The sequence below is a fragment of the Stegostoma tigrinum genome, unplaced genomic scaffold (assembly GCF_030684315.1).
Source record: "Stegostoma tigrinum isolate sSteTig4 unplaced genomic scaffold, sSteTig4.hap1 scaffold_215, whole genome shotgun sequence".
In the NCBI taxonomy this organism is placed as follows: Eukaryota; Metazoa; Chordata; class Chondrichthyes; order Orectolobiformes; family Stegostomatidae; genus Stegostoma; species Stegostoma tigrinum.
The window spans coordinates 347,095-369,759 of record NW_026728152.1 but is presented as its reverse complement, the minus strand read 5'-3'; the positions used below and the strand labels follow the sequence as shown (position 1 = coordinate 369,759).

Sequence of the window (22,665 nt, the reverse complement as noted above, 5' to 3'; positions counted from 1 at the left end):
TGTTATAACATCCTACAGAGTTAACATCCTTTCATAAAGGGGAAATAATACTTGACAAACTTGCTACAGTGCTTTGAGAAGGAAACAAACATAACTGACGAAGGACCACCAGTTGATGTCGTACATTGAGATTTCAACAAAGCATTTGATAAGGTACAGCTCATAAGGTGTCTCAAAAGAAAAGAGCCCACGTGTTCAAGCGTAGTATGTTAGGATGGACAGAGGACTGCATCGTACATAGAAGTAGAGTCGTAGCAGCAAGATGGTAACTGACAAGTCATGTACGGCCACAGAGTGAATGCTGCGGAGGCCATACACCTCATGTTGACTGGGTTGATTTCGGAAATGGCGTAGGGGATTGCCATGCTTAGGAAAGTTGGGCGGGCTGGGACGACATTCATTGGAGTTTATAAGATTGAAACAAATCTTATTTTTTCAACATTTAAGATGCTTAAGAGGCTTGATAGTGTATATCCGTAGAGATTACTCCCATTGTGAAAGATTTTACGACCAGAGGCCACATTTTCAAATTGGTTGCCTATTAATTTAGGGGAAGAATTACTTCTTTCAGGTTGTAGCAATCTATTGAACACTTTGGCAGAGAAGGTTTTAGAGGTAATGCCATTAATTATATGCTCGGCTGAGATGGCCAGGTTAATTTTTAAATCAAGGAACAACGACAATGAGAAAAGGGTAGTCTTTACAGCGGAAGATACTTCAAGGATCCCCTTATTACTAAAGAATACAGGGAGGAATTAAACACATCACTACCACACCATCACTACCATGAGAGAAGTTGTAGTAGACAATCTAATGGAGTAAAAGCAGATTAGACTCTTTGCCGTGATGGTTTACTTTCTAAGATTCTGAACAATGAGCTTCAGAGTCGGTGTATGCATTGATTGTAATTTCCCAAAAAGTTTTAGATTCGAGAGAAGCATCTGAGGGCTGGAAAAATGCTGATGTGACATTCCTATTTAAAAAGGAGAGAGGCAAAAAGAAGATAACTACAACCGAACCAGCCTAACATCTATTGTTGGAAATATGTGGTGATCAACTGTGAAGAAAATAATAGCAGGACATTTGGAAAATCAGAATCTAATCAAACAGAATCACCACAGCCTGCTGAAAGAGAAATTATGTCTGGCTAATTTGTTTTGGTTTTTGGAGGAAGTTTTGGAAGGAGAATTAATAGAGGAAAACCAGTAAATGTGTTGTGTTTGGACTTGGAGAAAGCATTTGAGAATGTACTCAAAAGTAATAAGCTGAGAGCTGAGGTTTTGAAGGTAGTATATTGCGATGGTTCAGTATGCTTTGCATGTTCTGGAAGGAGAGATCACATCTCGAGTGAAATGCACCAAATGACTATATATTTTGGGGAACTTGGTGGCAATGTGGCAAGTCAGCGCAGAGGGTAAGAGGTGCCATTTGCTTGCTTTTTTTTGCCTGATAGTTCGTAAGCAGTTTTTGTTGAGACAGGGTGAATTGAAGCCAGAATCAGGGACCGAGAGGGTGAACCAGGTTCATTGGTTGGTGATCGCTACTGGTTTAAGAATCTATTATCGGCAGCTTTCAGATTGAAAGTAAATCGGAGAAATATTTACAGGCTACAAACTAAAAGACCAGAATGTTTTCAAATCAAATTAAGATCCAAGTAATTGAAATGGAGATGCCAGGCCAGATGATGATTTATTCCTACATGACGGGGGAGTGGTCAGACCCCATACTCCAGCTCAGGGTTGATGAACTGGAATCTCAGTTTCGACCAATCAACAAATCATGTGGGGCAGAGTTACCAGGGAATGCTGTGCTTCAGGAGGCAGTCACACACCTTAGATTAACTAGCTGAAACTCGGTCAGTGGCCAGAGACGTGAGAGTGTGACAAAGAACAGGGCAGGTGGAAGGATCCAGGATGTAGTGCAGAAGGAACCTTGGCCTTTGATCTTATCTAACAGGTTTGAGATTCTTTCTTCGTGTGTGGATGAGAGTGCAGGGTATAGGGAAGATGAGTAAACTGACTGTAGCACTGTGGTACAGGGGGGACATTCAGGAGGGGATAAAAAGTGAAATGTAGTTATAATCAGAGGTAGTGTAGTTTGGGGAATGAACACTGTTCGTTGTGACTAGGATCGAGAGTCTCGAAAGTAGTGTTGCCTGCCTGGTGCCCAGGTTCAGGATATTCCATCTCGGCTACAAAGGAACTTGAAGTGGGAGGAGTAGAAATCCAGCTTTTGTGGTCCACACAGGTACCATTGATATGGAAGAAAGAGGAAAGAGGTTCTGCTGAGGGATTATGAGCACTGAGGTGCTGAATGAGAAAGCAGAACCAGAATGGTAATAATCTCTGGATTATTATCTGAGCAATTTGGCACGGTGTAAGCATAATTATAGATGCAAATGCATTGTTCAAATGGTGGCATGGCAGAAATGTGTTTGAATTCATGGGACATTGGCATCGGTATGGGGAAGGAGGGAGTCGTTCTGTTGTTATAGGCTCGACGAGAATCATTTTGGGACAAGTATCCTGGCAAAATACAGAGCTCGGTCTTGGGGTAGGGCGTTAAAATAAAAAGTGTGGAGCGGGTGAGCTCAGTTGCATGGAAAATTGTGGAAAGAGTTAGAAGCTGGTAAGTGCTCAGCAAAGTTTCCAGAGTAAGTAATAGGACAAAAAGTATCGAAATGGTCAGGAATCTCACTTCAGCTGCAGCAGATAAGAAGGGTGGCTGTAAATGCCAGACTGAAGATCTTGTATTGAATTGCAGGGAGTGTATGAAACAAAGTGAATGAGTTTGTGGAGCAGATTGAAATTGACAGATACATCACTCTGGGTATCACAGAGAGGTGGTTGTTAGGGGATAAGTGTTGGGAACAAAATATCCAATGATTCATGTCCGATAGAAAGAACAGGCAAGTGGACAGAGATAACAAAGCGTGGAGCTGGATGAGCACAACAGGCCAAGAAGCATCTCAGGAGCGTAAAAGCTGACGTTTCGTGCCGAGACCCTTCTACTTCTGTGTGTTCGTCCTGCTGTGTTCATCCAGCTCCACACTTTGTTATCTTGGATTCTGAAGCATCTGCAGTTCCCATTATCTCTGATACAAATGGACAGAGATGCCAGGATTGGCTTGTCAGTCAGAAATGAGGTCGCGCTGAAGGAACCACAGCTCTTGTGCTTGTTTATTAATGACTTGGAGGAAAGAGGTGCATGTGCTGTGGCTAAATTTGTAGATGACTGAAAAAATATTTAGAAAGACAAGGCATGGCACAGAAACAGAGATTTACCAGGATGTGACTTGGATCGGAATGTATTAGCTGTAAGGTGGGTTTGGTGGAAATGTTGTGTCGTGATAAATGTAATGAGATCAACCATGATCTCAGCGAATGATGGAGGAAATTCAATGGGCCAAATGACTTTTTTTCTGAGTCTTCTTGTTTGACAATGCATTCATGAAGGCATTTTTTTTTTCCCTCTTGGATAAGATTTGAAAATGAAATGTATACACTTCCTTTTCATCTGGGAATAAATAACTGTTCTGAACGATTTCCATTGACTAATAGCAATCTGACAAGCATCACAATGTAAAGAGATTTTTAGCTTCTTTTTAATTGTAAATGTATTCTTTGGAAATAATTCGGCAGATATTATTTACGTCTCAGGAAGTAAGTTCATCACTGCATCTCAAAAAGTGGTGTGTTGTGTGACAACAGCTTTTTAAAGATCACTTCAATGGTTGTAACACGCATTAAATTACACTGTTGGCCAATCTGTCCATGATTATTTCATTCTCTTATGTTTCAAACAGACAAGGAAATATTGGTGATGCAATGAAGAGTTTGGTTCTCAAATATAATTGTTGTTATAGCTTCCGCTTGGAAGAAAGATTCACATCAAGTTGACTGGTCAAGGAAATGGGACACTGACTGTGAGTACTTTGAATGTTCGAGTTATTCCTAAAATGAAAGTTCTGACCTTGATGATTTCTCTTTCATGCAGATATGAAGAGACTATTTTAAAATATCCTCTAGGTTAGTGGTTCAGGCATAAAAGTGCTTTATGTATATTTAAGTATATACATGTACATGCGTAATCTGAAAAGATAATGAGTATAAATCACTTGTTACAAGGTGAGAATGAGTTATCCAGATAGTAAGAACTGCCAATGTTGGTGTCTGAGATAACACATTGTGGAGCTGGAGGAACACAGCAGGGCAGGCAGCATCAGAGGCTCAAGAAAGTTGAGGTTTTGGGTCAGGACCCTTCCTCAGAAATGGAGGGTGGAAGGGAGCTCAGAAACAAACAGTGTGGAGGGGGAGGAGGTGCTGGGGAAGGTAGGTGGGATGGTGATAAGTGAGTACTATCCAGATTGGAACAGATTTCCCCCAGCGGGTATTGAATATGAATTCCAAATCACTCTCAAAATCTTAGTGACTGTTAACATTCATGTTTTTTGTCTGTGTGTTTCAGTAATTGCATGACAGTTTGAATGGTTCTTTGAGAGTGAGGAACCTATGGACTCTCACACACCAAGATGGAATTTAGTTCCAAGAGTGACTTCAAAATAGTTGCTTGCTTTTAAAATCTTGACCGTTTTTGCTGTCCAGTTGAATGAATTTAGCTTCATACTGCTTCAATAGGAATTAGTGTTTAAATGGAACATATTTGTGAAACTTACAGTTCCGTAAGTTTTAGCATAAACTGGTGCAGCCTTTCGGTGCTTGCAAAAAGGCTCACCTCTCCGTTAATACCGAAGGAAAATTGGAGTTTAAAAGTAAGTTCACCCGCTGTCAGGGAATGAAATGTTAATGTTGACTCAAATATAATTTTTAAGAAAGTAATATATTTGTGAAACACTAAACTCCAATTAAAATTTGGATCTGCTTGTTTTACACATGGTTGGATATTGGATTCATTTTAAATGAGGGTGAAGATCACTTTAAATCCAGCATATTTGTGAAGAAAAGAAATAGCATGTCAAATAAAATTAACTGCATGACTCTACATAGCCCTATATGTAGAATTTCGTTCTGAACTATGAGACAGTTATGATCCCGTACTCCCTCAGTGCTCATGGCAAGAGTAAGACTCCTGTTTGACGTGCTATGCACTGCATGGAATGGCGGCGACATCAGATTCATTGATGCTTGAGAATCAAAAGAATATGACGATAAGATTTAAAATCAAAATCTCATTGAACACTTGAAGGAATGTATTACAGGAAGGTGGGGAAAGCATGTATGACTCATAGAAGGTGGTGGCACAGATCAAGTAGACCTGTGTGCTAAAACTTATGACAAATTTCACATTGAATGGAACAGTTTAAACAGGCTGGAGGAAGCAGACATGCCAGCTCAAACTTGTTGAATTTGTGCATTCTGTTCGTAAACATCAGCAAAATTGTGGGAAACATGTTTATTCTTTCTCTTTTATTGCACAGAACCATACAATTAGACTGTTTTGATGAGGAACTTAAAGATTACGAGTCCCGTCCGTTTGACTCAGAGTTTGGTACCATAGGTTGGTACGATCTTCGTTGGAGAAGGAAAAGGGATGTTCCAGATACAGAAAATAGTCAAACCATTTACTACAAAGTCCGTTTCTGGTTAGTGTTAATTAATGCAGTTAACATTTTTAGATCGATATGATTGCACAATGGAGTCAATAAGAAAATTCCATCTGATATTCCACAAATTTTAACCGGATATTAAAGCCGCTGATTTCTTTTTCATGCTGTCTGCTGCTTTCAAGAATGGTTGTCTTACTGTCGAAATGTTTAGCTTTGACTCCATTGCTTCTGCCATTAGCTCACATTGAAACACGTTTCTTCAGCCAAAAATGTACGTTCACCCGGTGTAGCTCGACCAACCTTCCCCTGTGGTCGTTCCCCTGAAATCCCCTGCGGTCGCTCCCCTGAAAAACAAGTATACCGTTTTGGATACTGTTCCGGGGGACGACTTAGCAGGGGCATGCAGTAGGGTGCAGGTCTCTGGCACAGAGTCTGTCCCTCTTGCACAGAAGGGAAGCGGGGATAGGAAGAGAGTGATAGTCATTGGGGACTCAATAGTTAGAGGGACTGATAGAAGATTTGCCGGGAACGAAAGAGACTGACGATTGGTGTGTTGCCGACCAGGAGCCAGGGTCCGTGATGTCTCGGATAGTGTGTTTAGGGTCCTGAGGGGAGAGGGTGACCAGCCCCAAGTCGTGGTCCACGTAGGCACCAGCGACGTAGGTAGAAAGAGGGATAGGGATGCCAGGCAGGATTTGAGGGAGCTAGGGTGGAATCTGAGAGCTGGAACAAAGAGCGTGGTCATCTCTGTTTGTCACCCGTACCATGTGATAGCGAGGCAAAGAACAGGGAGAGATTTCAGCTGAAGACGTGGCTGCAGGGATGGTGCAGGTGGGAGGGCTTCAGGTACATGGACAATTGGGGCTCATTCTGGGGAAGGTGGGACCTGTACAAACAGGACGGTCTCCACTTGAACCAGAGGGGCACGAATATCCTGGGTGGGAAATTGGCTAGTGCCATTCGGTTGGATTTAAACGAGCTCAGAAGGGGGATGGGAAACTGAGGTGTAGTCCTAGTACACAGGAGGATGAGCGTAGGGAGGACATGGTCAGGACCTCACTGTCACAGGAGTGTGCTGGCAGACAGCAAGCTGGATTGAAGTGTGACGACTTTAATGCCGGGAGTATCTGGAATAAGTTAGGTGAGGTTGCAACTTGGATAGGTACCTGGGACTTCGATGTTGTGGCCATTTCGGAGACATGGATAGAGCAGAGTCAGGAATGGATGTTGCAGGTTCCAGGGTTTAGATCTTTGATTAAGGTCTGGGAAGGTGGTAAAAGATGGAGGTGTGGCTTTGTTGGTCAAGGACACTATAACGGCGGCTGAAAGAACCTTTGAGGACTCGTCTACTGCGGTGGTATGGGCTGAGGTTGCCAAGGAAGGTTTGTCGACTGAGTCAGTGTGGGTGGAAGTTCGGAACAGCAAGGCAGCAGTCACCTCACTGGGGGTTTTCTACGGCCCCCTAATAGCAGTTGAGAGATCAAAGAACTCATTGGCCGGCAGATAGTTGAAAAGTGCAAACGTAGCCGGGTTGTTGTTCAGGGTGACTTCAACTTTTCCCATATAGATTGAAACCTCCTGAGTGCAGATGGTTTGGATGGTGCCGTTTTTGTCAGGTGTGTTCAGGAGGGTTTCCTTACTCAGTATGTGGACAGGCCGAGGAGGGAGGCCATTTTGGATTTGGTGCTCGGCAATGAGCCAGGACAGGTGTCAGATATCGTGGTGGGAGAGCACTTTGGCGACAGTGACTACAACAGCCTCCCATTTACCATAGCCATGGAAAGGGAAAGGAGCAGTTACCAGGGGAAGATATTTAACTGGGGAAAAGGAAACTATGATGCTATCAGACAGGAGTTGGGAAGTACAGATTGGGAGCAATTGTTCCACAGAAATGGCACAGCAGACATGTGGAGCTCTTCAAGGAGCAGTTGTTGCGAGTGATGGATGAATTTGTTCCTCTGAGACAGGTAAGAAGGGGTAAGATTAAGGAGCCTTGGATGACGGGTGCAGAGGCGCTTCTTGTCGAAAAGAAAAAGGCAGCGTACGTAAGGTGGAGTAAGTGAGGGTCTAGCACAGCTTTAGAGTATTACAGGCCTGCTCGGAAGGAGCTCAAAAGATATTGCCTGTACAATTGTTACCTGTTACAAGCTTTGCGTCCACGCTTGCTCATTCAATGGTGTCAAGATGCCAGCAGTGAGTGTACCTTCTCCATCCCCTAATGCCGTCAGCTCACACAAGACATAGTCCTTACTTAAAATCTTCTGATCAAACAAAGTTCATTGTTTTGGACATTTTAGTTACCTGTCATGAAACGAAAACTGATTCTGACTGGCGTGAACTGCAGTGCAAATGAATATAATCTGCGAAACGAGATTCCTTATGGGCTTGCATCTGCTAGAAATGATTGCTTTTCAAAGACGTTGCATACATACATTTATTTCTCCTATCACCTTAGATTATATTTTTGTTTGTGCGTGTTGTGTGGGCTTCCAGTCAGGCCCATAAACACAGGTTGATGCAGTCACTGTTATAACACGGTATTGAAGGAGAATTTGTGATCTTTGGAGTTTCATTCCAGTGTATGAAGGAGTGCATCATCAAACCACTCCAGATCTCTCCTGGTGACTATATTGTTGCAAGTTTTCAAGTGTTACCGATTGTCACATAAAATATGGCCTTTTTGTTGTTGCGCTATTCATCTTAACTGCACCATATCTAGTATTTAGGCTTGGAAACAATTTCTATTTTTTGGATTTACTTATTCAAAATCATTTATGATTGTTGTCATGATATCTACGATATGTTATTTTGATTGGACATAGAGGATTGGATCTGTCTTCCCCCAACTATTAATGGAAATAATGTATGCACTTTTCAAACCCCTTCTGGGCAAGGTAGTTGCTCAGTGGTTAGAACTGCTCATGCACTGGGGAGCCAATTGAGATTCCAGTCTTGGGTAACGATCTGTGTGGAATTGACATGTCCTCCCCGCGTCTGCGAGGGGCTTCTGCCAGGTGCTGCAGTTTCCTCCCATTGTTCAAAGATGTGCAGGTCCTTATATGTGATTTGTGAAGCATTTCTTAAATGTTTCAATCCTGCCAGCATCCAGTGCCTTGGACAGAATAACTGGAGGTGAATAAAAGATACTGTGCCTTTTGACACCATTTCCTGCTGGATTTTCATCAATCCTGCTTTATATTGGTGACAACTTCCATGACCTTTTTTGATGCTGTGTCTGAATTGACAGTCTAGTTCCAAATATTTGTTGTGTAGTATTACAAGGTCTCTGTTACAGCATACCCATGAATGCCCACTTCAAAAGATACTTCCATATCATAGAATCCCTACAGTGTGGAAACAAGCCCCTTTTGACCCAACAAGTCCACAGCCACCCTCCAAAGAGCATCTCACCCTGACTCATTCCCCGACCCTTTCCTCAGTAACCCTACATTTCCCATGACTAACACACCTAATCTACACATCCTGAAACACAATGGGCAAGTTTGGCATGGCCCATACAACTAGCCTGCACATCTTTGGACAGTGGGAGGAAACCAGAGCACCCAGCAGGAACCCATGCAGGCATGGGCAGAATGTACAAACTCCGCACAGAAAATCGTCCAACGGTGGGATCGAACCTGCGTCCCTGGCGCTGTGAGTCAGCAGTGCTAACCACTGAGCCACCGTGCTGCCCTTGGAGTTAGACAGAGCTTGCTTGTTCCTGGGTGGCCTCAAACTGCCAACCTCCACTTAGTGGCAAAAGTGCTGACCAACTGCACTCATCTTCACTGGTTTTTGCTTTGTATCATTGAATTCAATCCTTCAAACTCTATGATAAATATTTAACTTTCCATTGATATGTGAACGTTGTTTTTAGTACACAGTATTGGTTTATTATGTTTCATTGGTACATCATGAATACTGTATGTATATGCAAATGGGCAAGTTGGTAACGATGCAGTCCACAGACCTGGAGGATAATAACACTGTCCTTCAATCGCCCACGATGCCCTCTGCAAATTGGTAGAAAACAAAAATTTCGATAAAATTAATCTCTCCTCCCGTCAGTCGATCAAAATTAATTCAGGATTTTGTACAGGCCAATAACTGTAAGATTACAGGGGCCTAAACAAAACGACTGGCTCAGATTAGTTCAGTAAAGTGAAAGGGCAACAATAGAGGCAGGAGGAACTGCAGATGCTGGAGAATCTGAGATAAGAAGGTGTAAAGCTGGATGAACACAGCAGGTCAAGCAGTATCATCCAGCTCTGCACCTTGTTATCTCAGATTCTCCAGCGCCAATTTTCTGAAGTAGGGTCTCGTCCCGAAACATCAGCTTTCTTGCTCCTCTGATGCTGCTTGGCCTGCTGTGTTCATCCAGCTCTCCACCTTGGGCAACAATAGAGTATGCTTTAAGTCACTAGATATGTTACGTGGGTTTGTCTTCCTTAGGGTGGAGTTAGTGGAACCGAAAAAGATGTCTCCCTCACAGCGTTTGTGACAAAAGAATTGCATTGTTCCTTGGCGGCCTTTCAACAGAAGAATATTCAGAGATTTCACGAGTGGTAAGAATGTAACTTCTTTTACTTCTCTTTATCTCACTTTTTCCAAAATTGGAAAATAGATTTTAGAAATAACATCGAGCTGATGAAGTGTGAAAAGAAGAATAATTCCAAGCAGTGGTGGGAGTTGGTCAGTGAGGTGGGAGGAGTGGATAGGTGGGAGAGAAGGCGGACAGGTCATGGAGGCGGGGATGAGTGGAGGAACTAGTCTTGGGATGAGGCTGACGGGTGGGGAGATTTTGAGGGTGGCAAAGTCCATATTGAGGCCATTGAGTTGGAAGCTCCCGAGGCGGAATATGAGGTGCTGCTCCTCTAGTTTCTGGGTGGTGTGATTGTGACACTGGAAGAGGCCCAGGATGGACATGTCGTCCAGGGAGTGGGAGGGGGAGTTGAAGTGATGCAATGATTTGGATATGTAAATAGAAGGTGTGGTTAGTAAGTTTCCCAATGATTGAAGGTGTAGTAGCCAGCCAAGAAGGTCACCTCAGAATGCAATGGGACATTGACAAGGGCCAATAAACTGAGGAGTGGCAGATGGAGTTGAAGTTAGACAAATGTGAGGTGCTACATTTTGGAAAGGCAAATCAGGGCAGCACGTATACACTGAAGGTTGTGGGGAGTGTTGCTAAATAAAGAGACACTGGAGTGCAGTTTCGTAGTTCCATCAAAGTACAGCCACCGGTAGAAAGGATATGAAGGAGACATTTGGTGTGCTCGCCTTTATCGGCCAGTGAATTTAGAATCGGAGTTAGGAGATCACTTAGCAGCCATATAGGATGTTGGTTCGGCTGCTTTTGGAATACTGCAATCGATTTTGGTCTCCTTGCGAGAGGAAGGATGTCGGCGCAACATTGAGGGCCGAAGGGCCTGTTGTGCGCTGTATTGTTGTATGTTGTAAACTTGAAAGAGTTCAGAGAAGATCTACAAGGATGTTACCAGCATCGGAGGTTGGAGGTATACCGTGGGCTTGAACAGGCAGCGATTACTTGGAACTTTGGAGTTCAGGGCTGACCATATAGAAGTTTACACAATTACGAGGGACGTGGATAGAGCGAACAGCCAAGATCTTTTCCCCGGGTTGCTGGAATCCAAAACTGGAGAGAATAGGTTGAAAATGAGAGAGGGAAGATTTAAAATGGACCGGATTTTTTTCATAGTGGTGCATGTATGGTATGAGCTGCCAGAGGAAGTGGTGGAGGCTTGTACGTTTAAAAGGCATGTGGATGGGTATATGAATAGGATGGGTTGAGAGGAATATGGGCCAAATGCTGGCAAATGGGACTAAATTAATTTAGGATATCCGGTCAACATAGACAAATTGGGCCAAAGGATCTGTTTCCCTACTGTACATCTCTCTGACTCTAAGTGTCTTTTTTCTGAACCACGTGGCCCATAATTAGAAAAACTTGAATCAGGATTTGGGAATGTGACAATTCTAATTGGATCTGTTTGATGAAATTAACTCTGTAGGTAATGGTGGTTGAATTATGATTTATCAAATTTGAGTTTATTGCAGCATCTTATAGAATAGAGGAAACACATGTAATCAAAATTGAAAATCAAAACTTGGTAAAATTTTGCATTGGAAATACATGACCAGCCATTGGAGGAGATTCATGACCATTGCATTCAAGTGAGAACAACAAATGCGATTCAGTGACTGAGATAAATGGGATGCAGTAACTGAGATAAATGGGACGCAGTGACTGAGATAAATGGGACGCAGTGACTGAGATAAATGGGACGCAGTGACTGAGATAAATGGGACGCAGTGACTGAGGTAAATGGGACGCAGTGACTGAGGTAAATGGGACGCAGTGACTGAGGTAAATGGGACGCAGTGACTGAGGTAAATGGGACGCAGTGACTGAGGTAAATGGGATGCAGTGACTGAGGTAAATGGGATGCAGTGGCTGAGGGTAATGGGATGCAGTGACAGATGGAAATTGAATGCAGTGAGAGAGTGAAATTGGATGCACTGACAGATGGAAATGGGATGCAGTGACTGAGAGAAATGGGATGCAGTGACTGAGGGAAATGGGACGCAGTGACTGAGGGAAATGGAACGCACTGACTGAGGGAAATGGGATGCAGTGACTGAGGAAATGGGATGCAGAGACTGAGGGAAATGGGATGCAGTGACTGTTAAATGGGCTGCAGGGACTGAGGGGAATGGGATGCACTGACTGAGGGGAATGGGATGCAGTGACTCTGGGGAATGGGATGCAGTGACTGATGGAAATGGGATGCAGTGACTGAGTGAAATGGGATGCAGTGACTGACAGGAATGGGATGCAGTGACTGAGGGAAAAGGGATTCACTGACTGCTGGAAATGGGATGCAGTGACTGAGGGTAATGGGATGCAGTGACTGAGGGTAATGGGATGCAGTGACTGAGGGTAATGGGATGCAGTGACTGAGGGTAATGGGATGCAGTGACTGAGGGTAATGGGATGCAGTGACTGAGTGGACTGGGATGCAGTGACTGATTGAACTGGGATGCAGTGACTGATTGAACTGGGATGCAGTGACTAAAGGAAATGGGATGCAGTCACTGTGGGAAATGGCATGCTGTGAATGAGCGTAATGGGATGCAGTGACTGATGGAAATGGGATGTAGTGACTGAGTGAAATGGGATGCAGTGACTGACTGAAATGGGATTCAGTGACTGAGTGAAATGGGATGCAGTGACTGAGTGAAATGGGATGCAGTGACTGAGTGAAATGGAATGCAGTGAATGATTGAACTGGGATGCAGTGCCGAAATGAAATGGGATGCAGTCACTGTGGGAAATGGCATGCTGTGACTGTGGTTAATGCGATGCAGTGACTGAGGGGAATGTGATGCAGTGACTGAGGGAAATGGGATGCAGTGTCTGAGTGAAATGGGATGCATTGACTGATGAAAATGGGATGCAGTGACTGACTAAAATGGGATGCAGTGACTGAGTGAAATGGGATGCAGTGACTGAGTGAAATGGGATGCAGTGACTGAGGGAAAGGAGATGCAGTGACGGATGGAAATCGGATGCAGTGACTGATGGAAATGGGATGCCATGACTGATGGAAATGGGATGCCGTGACTGATGGTGATGGGATGCAGTGACTGAGTGAAATGGGATGCAGTGACTGTGTGGCATTGGGTGTGGTGATTGATGGAAATACATTCACTGTCACAGTTGAATAGGATTCACTGTCTCCGTTAAATGGGATGCAGTGACTGAGTGAAATGGGATGCCGTGACTGAGGGAAATGGGATGCCGTGACTGAGGGAAATGGGATGCCGTGACTGAGGGAAATGGGATGCCGTGACTGAGTGAAATGGGATGCAGTGATAGATGGAAATTGAATGCAGTGAGAGAGTGAAATTGGATGCAATGACTGTTTGGAAATGGGATGTAGTGACTGAGAGAAATGGGATGCAGTGACTGAGGGAAATGGGATGCAGTGACTGAGGGAAATGGGATGCAGTGACTGAGTGAAATGGGATGCAGTGACTGAGTGAAATGGAATGCAGTGAATGATTGAACTGGGATGCAGTGCCGAAATGAAATGGGATGCAGTCACTGTGGGAAATGGCATGCTGTGACTGTGGTTAATGCGATGCAGTGACTGAGGGGAATGTGATGCAGTGACTGAGGGAAATGGGATGCAGTGTCTGAGTGAAATGGGATGCATTGACTGATGAAAATGGGATGCAGTGACTGAGTGAAATGGGATGCAGTGACTGAGTGAAATGGGATGCAGTGACTGAGTGAAATGGGATGCAGTGACTGAGTGAAATGGGATGCAGTGACTGAGTGAAATGGGATGCAGTGACTGTGGGAAATGGGATGCAGTGACTGAGTGAAGTGAGATGCTGTGACTGAGTGAAATGGGATGCAGTGACTGAGTGAAATGGGATGCAGTGACTGATGGAGATTGAATGCAGTGTCTGAAGCAAATGGGATGCACTGACTGCGTGAAATGGGATGCACTGACTGAGTGAAATGGGATGCACTGACTGAGGGAAATGGGATGCAGTGACTGAGGGAAATGGGATGCAGTGACTGAGGGAAATGGGATGCAGTGACTGAGGGAAATGGGATGCAGTGACTTTTGGAAATGGGATGCAGTGAGTGATGGAAATGGGAGGCAGTGATTGAATGAAATGGGTGCAAGTGACCGTGGAGATGGGATGCAGTGACTTGGGGAAAGGAGATGCAGTGACTGTGGAAACGGGATGCTGTGACTGAGCGTCATGGGTTGCAGTGGCGAAGTGAAATGGGACGCCGTGTCTCTGTGAAATGTGATGCGGAGACTGTGGGGAAATGGATGCAGTGACTGAATGAAATGGGATGCAGTGACTGAGTGAAATGTGATGCGTTGACTGATGGAAAGGAGATGCCGACACTGTTGGAAATGGCATGCTGTGACTGAGTGAAATGGGAAGCTGTGAATGATTGAAATGGGATGCAGTGACTGAGGGAAATGGGATGCAGTTGCTTTGGGAAGTAGGATGCAGTGACTTTTGGAAATGGGATGAAGTGAGTGATGGAAATGAGAGGCAGTGATTGAATGAAACGGGTACGAGTGACCATGGAGATGGGATGCAGTGACCTGGGGAAAGGAGATGCAGCGACTGTGGAAACGGGATGCTGTGACTGAGGGTAACGGGTTGCAGTGGCTAAGTGAAATGGGACACCGTGTCTCTGTGAAATCTGATGCGGAGACTGTGGGGAAATGGATTCTGTGACTGAATGAAATGGGATGCAGTGACTGAGTGAAATGTGATGCGTTGACTGATGGAAAGGAGATGCAGTCACTGTGGGAAATGGGATGCAGTGACTGATGGAAATGGGATGCAGTGACTGATGGAAATGGGATGCAGTGACTGATGGAAATGGGATGCAGTGACTGAGCTAAATGGGATGCAGTGACTGAATGAAATGGGATGCGGAGACTGAGGGAAATGGGATGCAGTCACTGAAGGAAATGGGATGCAGTGACTGAGGGAAATGGGATGCAGTGACTGAGTGAAATGGGAAGCTGTGAATGAGTGAAATGGGAAGCAGTGGCTGATTGAAATGTGATGCAGTGGCTGAGTGAAATGGGATGCAGTGACTGAGGGAAATGGGAGGCAGTGACTGAGTGAAATGGGATTCAGGGACCGACGGTCATGGGATGCAGTGACTGATGGAAATGGGATGCAGTGGCTGAGTGAAATGGGATGAAGTGACTGAGGGAAATGGGATGCAGTGACTGAGTGATATGGGATGCAGTGGCTGAGTGATATGGGATGCAGTGGCTGAGTGAAATGGGATGCAGTGGCTGAGTGAAATGGAATGCAGTGACTGAGGGAAATGAGATGCATTGACTGAGGGAAATGAGATGCATTGACTGAGGGAAATGAGATGCATTGACTGAGGGAAATGAGATGCATTGACTGAGGGAAATGAGATGCATTGACTGAGGGAAATGAGATGCATTGACTGAGGGAAATGAGATGCATTGACTGAGGGAAATGAGATGCATTGACTGAGGGAAATGAGATGCATTGACTGAGGGAAATGACATGCAGTGACTGAGGGAAATGACATGCAGTGACTGAGGCAAAGGAGATGAAGTGACTGTGGGAATGGAATGCTGTGACTGAGGGTAATGGGATGCACCGTCTCAGTTCAATGAGATTCACTGTCTCAGTTAAATGGGATTCAGTGACTGAGGGAAATGGGATGCGCTGACTGAGTGAAAAGGGATGCGGTGACTGAGGGAAAGGAGACGCAGTGACTGTGGGAAATGGGTTGCAGTGACTGAGGAAAATGGGAGGCAGTGATTGAGTGAAATGGGATGCAGTGACTGAGTGATGTGGGATGCAGTGGCTGAGTGAAATGGGATGCAGTGGCTGAGTGAAATGGGATGCAGTGGCTGAGTGAAATGGGATGCAGTGGCTGAGTGAAATGTGATGCGTTGACTGATGGAAAGGAGATGCCGACACTGTTGGAAATGGCATGCTCTGACTGAGTGAAATGGGAAGCTGTGAATGAGTGAAATGGGAAGCTGTGAATGAGTGAAATGGGCTGCAGTGACTGAGTTACATGGGGTGCAGTGACTGAGTGACATGGGGTGCAGTGACTCTGTGAAATGGGTTGCAGTGACTGTGGGAAATGGGTTGTAGTGACTGAGTGAAATGGGAAGCTGTGAATGAGTGAAATGGGAAGCTGTGAATGAGTGAAAGGGGATTTTGTGACTGAGTTAAAGGAGATGCTGTGACTGAGGGAAATGGGATGCACTGTCTCAGTTCAATGAGATTCACTGTCTCAGTTAAATGGGATGCAGTGACTGAGTGAAATGCGATGCAGTGACTGTGGGAAATGGGTTGCAGTGACTGCAGGAAAGGATTGCAGTGACACTGGGAAAAGGGAGGCAGTGACTGAGGGAAAGGGGCTGCTGTGACTGATTGAAATGGGATGCAATGACTGAGGGAAATGGGATGCAGTGATTGAGTGAAATGTGATGCAGTGACTGAGTGAAATGGGAGGTAGTGACTGACTGAATTTGGGAGGGAGTGCCTGAGTGAAATGGGATGCAGTGACTGAGGGTAATGGGACACAGTGACTGAGGGAAATGGGATGCGCTGACTGAGTGAAATGGGTTGCTGTGACTGAGGGAAAGGAGACGCAGTGACTGTGGGAAATGGGTTGCAGTGACTGAGGAAAATGGGAGGCAGTGATTGAGTGAAATGGGATGCAGTCACTGAGTGAAATGGGATGCAGTGGCTGAGTGAAATGGGATGCAGTGGCTGAGTGAAATGGGATGCAGTGACTGAGGGAAATGGGATGCAGTGACTGAGGGAAATGAGATGCCTTGACTGAGGGAAATGAGATGCCTTGACTGAGGGAAATGAGATGCATTGACTGTGGGAAATGAGATGCATTGACTGAGGGAAATGAGATGCATTGACTGAGGGAAATGACATGCAGTGACTGAGGGAAAGGAGATGAAGTGACTGTGGGAAATGGAATGCTGTGACTGAGGGTAATGGGATGCACCGTCTCAGTTCAATGAGATTCACTGTCTCAGTTAAATGGGATTCAGTGACTGAGGGAAATGGGATGCGCTGACTGAGTGAAATGGGATGCGGTGACTGAGGGAAAGGAGACGCAGTGACTGTGGGAAATGGGATGCAGTGACTGAGGAAAATGGGATGCAGTGACTGAGTGAAATGGGATGCAGTGGCTGAGTGAAATGGGATGCAGTACCTGACAGAACTTGAATGAAGCGTCAGATGAGAAACGGGATGCAGTGACTGTGTGAAATGGGATGCTGTGACTGCGTGAAATGTGATGCCGTGACTGCGAGAAGTGTGATGCAGTGACTGCGTGAAATGTGATGCAATGACTGCGTGAAATATGATGCAGTGTCTGCGTGAAATGGGATGCAGTGACTGTGGGAAATGGGATGCAGTGACTGTGGGAAATGGGATGCAGTGACTGTGGGAAATGAGATGAAGTGACTGTGTGAAATGTGATGCTGTGACTGTGTGAAATGGGATGCAGTGACTAGTGAAATGGGATGCAGTGACTGTGGGAAATGGGATGCTGTGAATGTGTGAAGTGAGATGCAGTGACTGAGTGAAATGGGATGCAGTGACTGAGTGAAATGGGATGCAGTGACTGTGGGAAATGGGATGCAGTGAATGAGTGAAGTGAGGTGCAGTGACTGATGGAGATTGAATGCAGTGTCTGATGCAAATGGGATGCAGTGACTGAGGGAAATGGGATGCAGTGACTGAGGGAAATGGGATGCAGTGACTGAGGGAAATGGGATGCAGTGACTGAGGGAAATGGGATGCAGTGACTGAGGGAAATGGGATGCAGTGACTGAGGGAAATGGGATGCACTCACTGAGGGAAATGGGATGCACTCACTGAGGGAAATGGGATGCACTCACTGAGGGAAATAGGATGCAGTGACTTTTGGAAATGGGAGGCAGTGATTGAATGAAATGGGTGCAAGTGACCGTGGAGATGAGATGCAGTGACTTGGGGAAAGGAGATGCAGTGACTGTGGAAACGGGATGCTGTGACTGAGGGTAACGGGTTGCAGTGGCGAAGTGAAATGGGACGCCGTGTCTCTGTGAAATGTGATGCGGAGACTGTGGGGAAATGGATGCAGTGACTGAATGAAATGGGATGCAGTGACTGAGTGAAATGTGATGCGTTGACTGATGGAAAGGAGATGCCGACACTGTTGGAAATGGGAAGATGTGACTGAGTGAAATGGGAAGCTGTGAATGAGTGAAATGGGAAGCTGTGAATGAGTGAAATGGGCTGCAGTGACTGAGGGAAAGGAGATGCAGTGACTGAGGGGAATGGGACGCAGTGACTGAGTGAACTGGGACGCAGTGACTGAGTGAAATGGGATGCAGTGACCGTTAAATGGGCTGCAGGGACTGTTGGAAATGGGATGCACTGACTGATGGGAATGGGATGCAGTGACTGAGGGGAATGGGATGCAGTGACCGAGGGGAATGGGATGCAGCGACTGAGTGAACTGGGATGCAGCGACTGAGTGAACTGGGATGCAGCGACTGAGTGAACTGGGATGCAGCGACTGAGTGAACTGGGATGCAGTGAATGTTTGAACTGGGATGCAGTGCCTAAATGAAATGGGATGCAGTCACTGTGGGAAATGGCATGCTGTGACTGTGGTTAATGCGATGCAGTGACTGAGGGGAATGTGATGCAGTGACTGAGGGGAATGTGATGCAGTGACTGAGGGAAATGGGATGCAGTGACTGTGGGAAATGGGATGCCGTGACTGTGGGAAACCAGATGAAGTGACTGTGTGAAATGTGATGCTGTGACTGTGTGAAATGTGATGCTGTGACTGTGTGAAATGTGATGCCGTGACTGTTGGAAATGGGATGCAGTGACTGTGGGAAATTGGATGCAGTGACTGAGTGAAATGGGATGCAGTGACTGTGGGAAATGGGATGCAGTGACTGAGTGAAATGGGATGCAGTGACTGATGGAAATTGAATGCAGTGTGTGATGCAAATGGGATGCAGTGACTGAGTGAAATGGGATGCAGTGACTGAGTGAAATGGGATGCAGTGACTGAGTGAAATGGGATGCAGTGACTGAGTGAAATGAGCTGCAATGACTGTGTGAAGTGGGATGCAGTGACTGAGTGAAATGGGATGCACTGACTGAGTGAAATGGGATGCACTGACTGAGTGAAATGGGATGCAGTGACTGAGGGAAATGGGATGCAGTGTCTGATGCAAATGGGATGCACTGACTGAGGGAAATGGGATGCAGTGACTGAGGAAAATGGGATGCAGTGACTTTTGGAAATGGGATGCATTGAGTGATGGAAATGGGAGTCAGTGATTGAATGAAATGGGTGCAAGTGACCGTGGAGATGAGATGCAGTGACTTGGGGAAAGGAGATGCAGTGATTGTGGAAATGGGATGCTGTGACTGAGGGTAACGGGTTGAGGCGGCTAAGTGAAATGGGACGCCGTGTCTCTGTGAAATGTGATGCGGAGATTGTGGGGAAATGGATGCAGTGACTGAATGAAATGGGATGCAGTGACTGAGTGAAATGTGATGCGTTGACTGATGGAAAGGAGATGCCGTCACTGTGGGAAATGGCATGCTGTGACTGAGTGAAATGGGAAGCTGTGAATGAGTGACATGGGGTGCAGTGACTGAGTGACATGGGGTGCAGTGACTGAGTGACATGGGGTGCAGTGACTCTGTGAAATGGGTTGCAGTGACTGTGGGAAATGGGTTGCAGTGACTGTGGGAAAATGGATGCAGTGACTGAGTGAAATGGGATGCAGTGACTGTGGGAAATGGGATGCAGTGAATGAGTGAAGTGAGATGCAGTGACTGATGGAAATTGAATGCAGTGTGTGATGCAAATGGGATGCAGTGACTGAGTGAAATGGGATGCAGTGACTGAGTGAAATGGGATGCAGTGACTGAGTGAAATGGGATGCAGTGACTGAGTGAAATGGGATGCAGTGACTGAGTGAAATGAGCTGCAATGACTGTGTGAAGTGGGATGCAGTGACTGTGGGAAATGGGATGCAGTGAATGAGTGAAGTGAGATGCAGTGACTGATGGAGATTGAATGCAGTGTCTGATGCAAATGGGATGCACTGACTGAGTGAAATGGGATGCACTGACTGAGTGAAATGGGATGCACTGACTGAGGGAAATGGGATGCAGTGACTGAGGGAAATGGAATGCAGTGACTGAGGGAAATGGGATGCAGTGACTGAGGGAAATGGGATGCAGTGACTGAGGGAAATGGGATGCAGTTACTGAGGGAAATAGGATGCAGTGACTTTTGGAAATGGGATGCAGTGAGTGATGGAAATGGGAGTCAGTGATTGAATGAAATGGGTGCAAGTGACCGTGGAGATGGGATGCAGTGACTTGGGGAAAGGAGATGCAGTGACTGTGGAAACGGGATGCTGTGACTGAGGGTAACGGGTTGAGGCGGCTAAGTGAAATGGGACGCCGTGTCTCTGTGAAATGTGATGCGGAGACTGTGGGGAAATGGATGCAGTGACTGAATGAAATGGGATGCATTGACTGATGGAAAGGAGATGCCGTCACTGTGGGAAATGGCATGCTGTGACTGAGTGAAATGGGAAGCTGTGAATGAGTGAAATGGGAAGCTGTGAATGAGTGAAATGGGCTGCAGTGACTGAGTGACATGGGGTGCAGTGACTGAGTGACATGGGGTGCAGTGACTGAGTGACATGGGGTGCAGTGACTCTGTGAAATGGGTTGCAGTGACTCTGTGAAATGGGTTGCAGTGACTGTGGGAAATGGGAAGCTGTGAATGAGTGAAATGGGAAGCTGTGAATGAGTGAAAGGGGATTTTGTGACTGAGTTAAAGGAGATGCTGTGACTGAGGGAAATGGGATGCACTGTCTCAGTTCAATGAGATTCACTGTCTCAGTTAAATGGGATGCAGTGACTGAGTGAAATGCGATGCAGTGACTGTGGGAAATGGGTTGCAGTGACTGCAGGAAAGGATTGCAGTGACACTGGGAAAAGGGAGGCAGTGACTGAGGGAAATGGGATGCTGTGACTGAGTGAAAGGGGCTGCTGTGACTGAGTGAAATGGGATGCAATGACTGAGGGAAATGGGATGCAGTGATTGAGTGAAATGTGATGCAGTGACTGAGTGAAATGGGAGGTAGTGACTGACTGAATTTGGGAGGGAGTGCCTGAGTGAAATGGGATGCAGTGACTGAGGGTCATGGGACGCAGTGACTGAGTGAAATGGGATGCACTGTCTCAGTTGAATAGGATTCACTGTCTCCATTAAATAGCATGTAGTGACTGAGTCAAATGGAATGCTGTGACTGAGTGAAATGGGATGCAGTGGCTGAGTGAAATGGGATGCAGTGGCTGAGTGAAATGGGATGCAGTGGCTGATTGAAATGGGATGCAGTGGCTGAGTGAAATGGGATGCAGTGACTGAGGGAAATGGGATGCGCTGACTGAGTGTAATGGGTTGCTGTGACTGAGGGAAAGGAGACGCAGTGACTGTGGGAAATGGGTTGCAGTGACTGAGGAAAATGGGAGGCAGTGATTGAGTGAAATGTGATGCAGTGACTGAGTGAAATGGAATTCAGGGACCGACGGTCATGGGATGCAGTGACTGAGGGAAATGGGATGCAGTGACTGAGTTAAATGGGATGCAGTGGCTGAGTGAAATGGGATGCAGTGGCTGAGTGAAATGGAATGCTGTGACTGAGGGAAATGAGATGCATTGACTGAGGGAAATGAGATGCCTTGACTGAGGGAAATGAGATGCATTGACTGTGGGAAATGAGATGGATTGACTGAGGGAAATGAGATGCATTGACTGAGGGAAATGAGATGCATTGACTGAGGGAAATGACATGCATTGACTGAGGGAAATGACATGCAGTGACTGAGGGAAAGGGGATGCAGTGACTGAGGAAAATGGGATGCAGTGACTGAGGAAAATGGGATGCAGTGACTGAGTGAAATGGGATGCAGTGGCTGTGTGAAATGGGATGCAGTGGCTGTGTGAAATGGGATGCAGTGGCTGAGTGAAATGGGATGCAGTACCTGACGGAACTTGAATGAAGCGTCAGATGAGAAACGGGATGCAGTGACTGTGTGAAATGGGATGCAGTGACTGTGTGAAATGGGATGCAGTGACTGCGTGAAATAGGATGCCGTGACTGCGTGAAATGTGATGCCGTGACTGCGTGAAGTGTGATGCAGTGACTGCGTGAAATGTGATGCAGTGACTGCGTGAAATGTGATGCAGTGACTGCGTGAAATATGATGCAGTGTCTGCGTGAAATGGGATGCAGTGTCTGCTTGAAATGGGATGCAGTGACTGTGGGAAATGGGATGCAGTGACTGTGGGAAATGAGATGAAGTGACTGAGTGAAATGGGATGCAGTGACTGAGTGAAATGGGATGCAGTGACTGAGTGAAATGGGATGCAGTGACTGAGTGAAATGGGATGCAGTGACTGAGTGAAATGG

At 45.8% G+C, this 22,665-nt stretch overlaps 1 long non-coding RNA gene across 1 annotated transcript in view; it reads left to right on the top strand.

The window, feature by feature from the left end:
* The first annotated feature begins 3,863 nt into the window (after nucleotides 1-3,863).
* Nucleotides 3,864-22,665, top strand: part of LOC132207937 (uncharacterized) — a 94,107-nt gene continuing 75,305 nt past the window's right edge. Inside the window, exons 1-3 of the long non-coding RNA XR_009444025.1 lie at nucleotides 3,864-3,925; nucleotides 5,438-5,602; nucleotides 10,019-10,131. This is a non-coding gene — a long non-coding RNA (uncharacterized LOC132207937). The remainder of the gene's footprint in view (nucleotides 3,926-5,437; nucleotides 5,603-10,018; nucleotides 10,132-22,665) is intronic.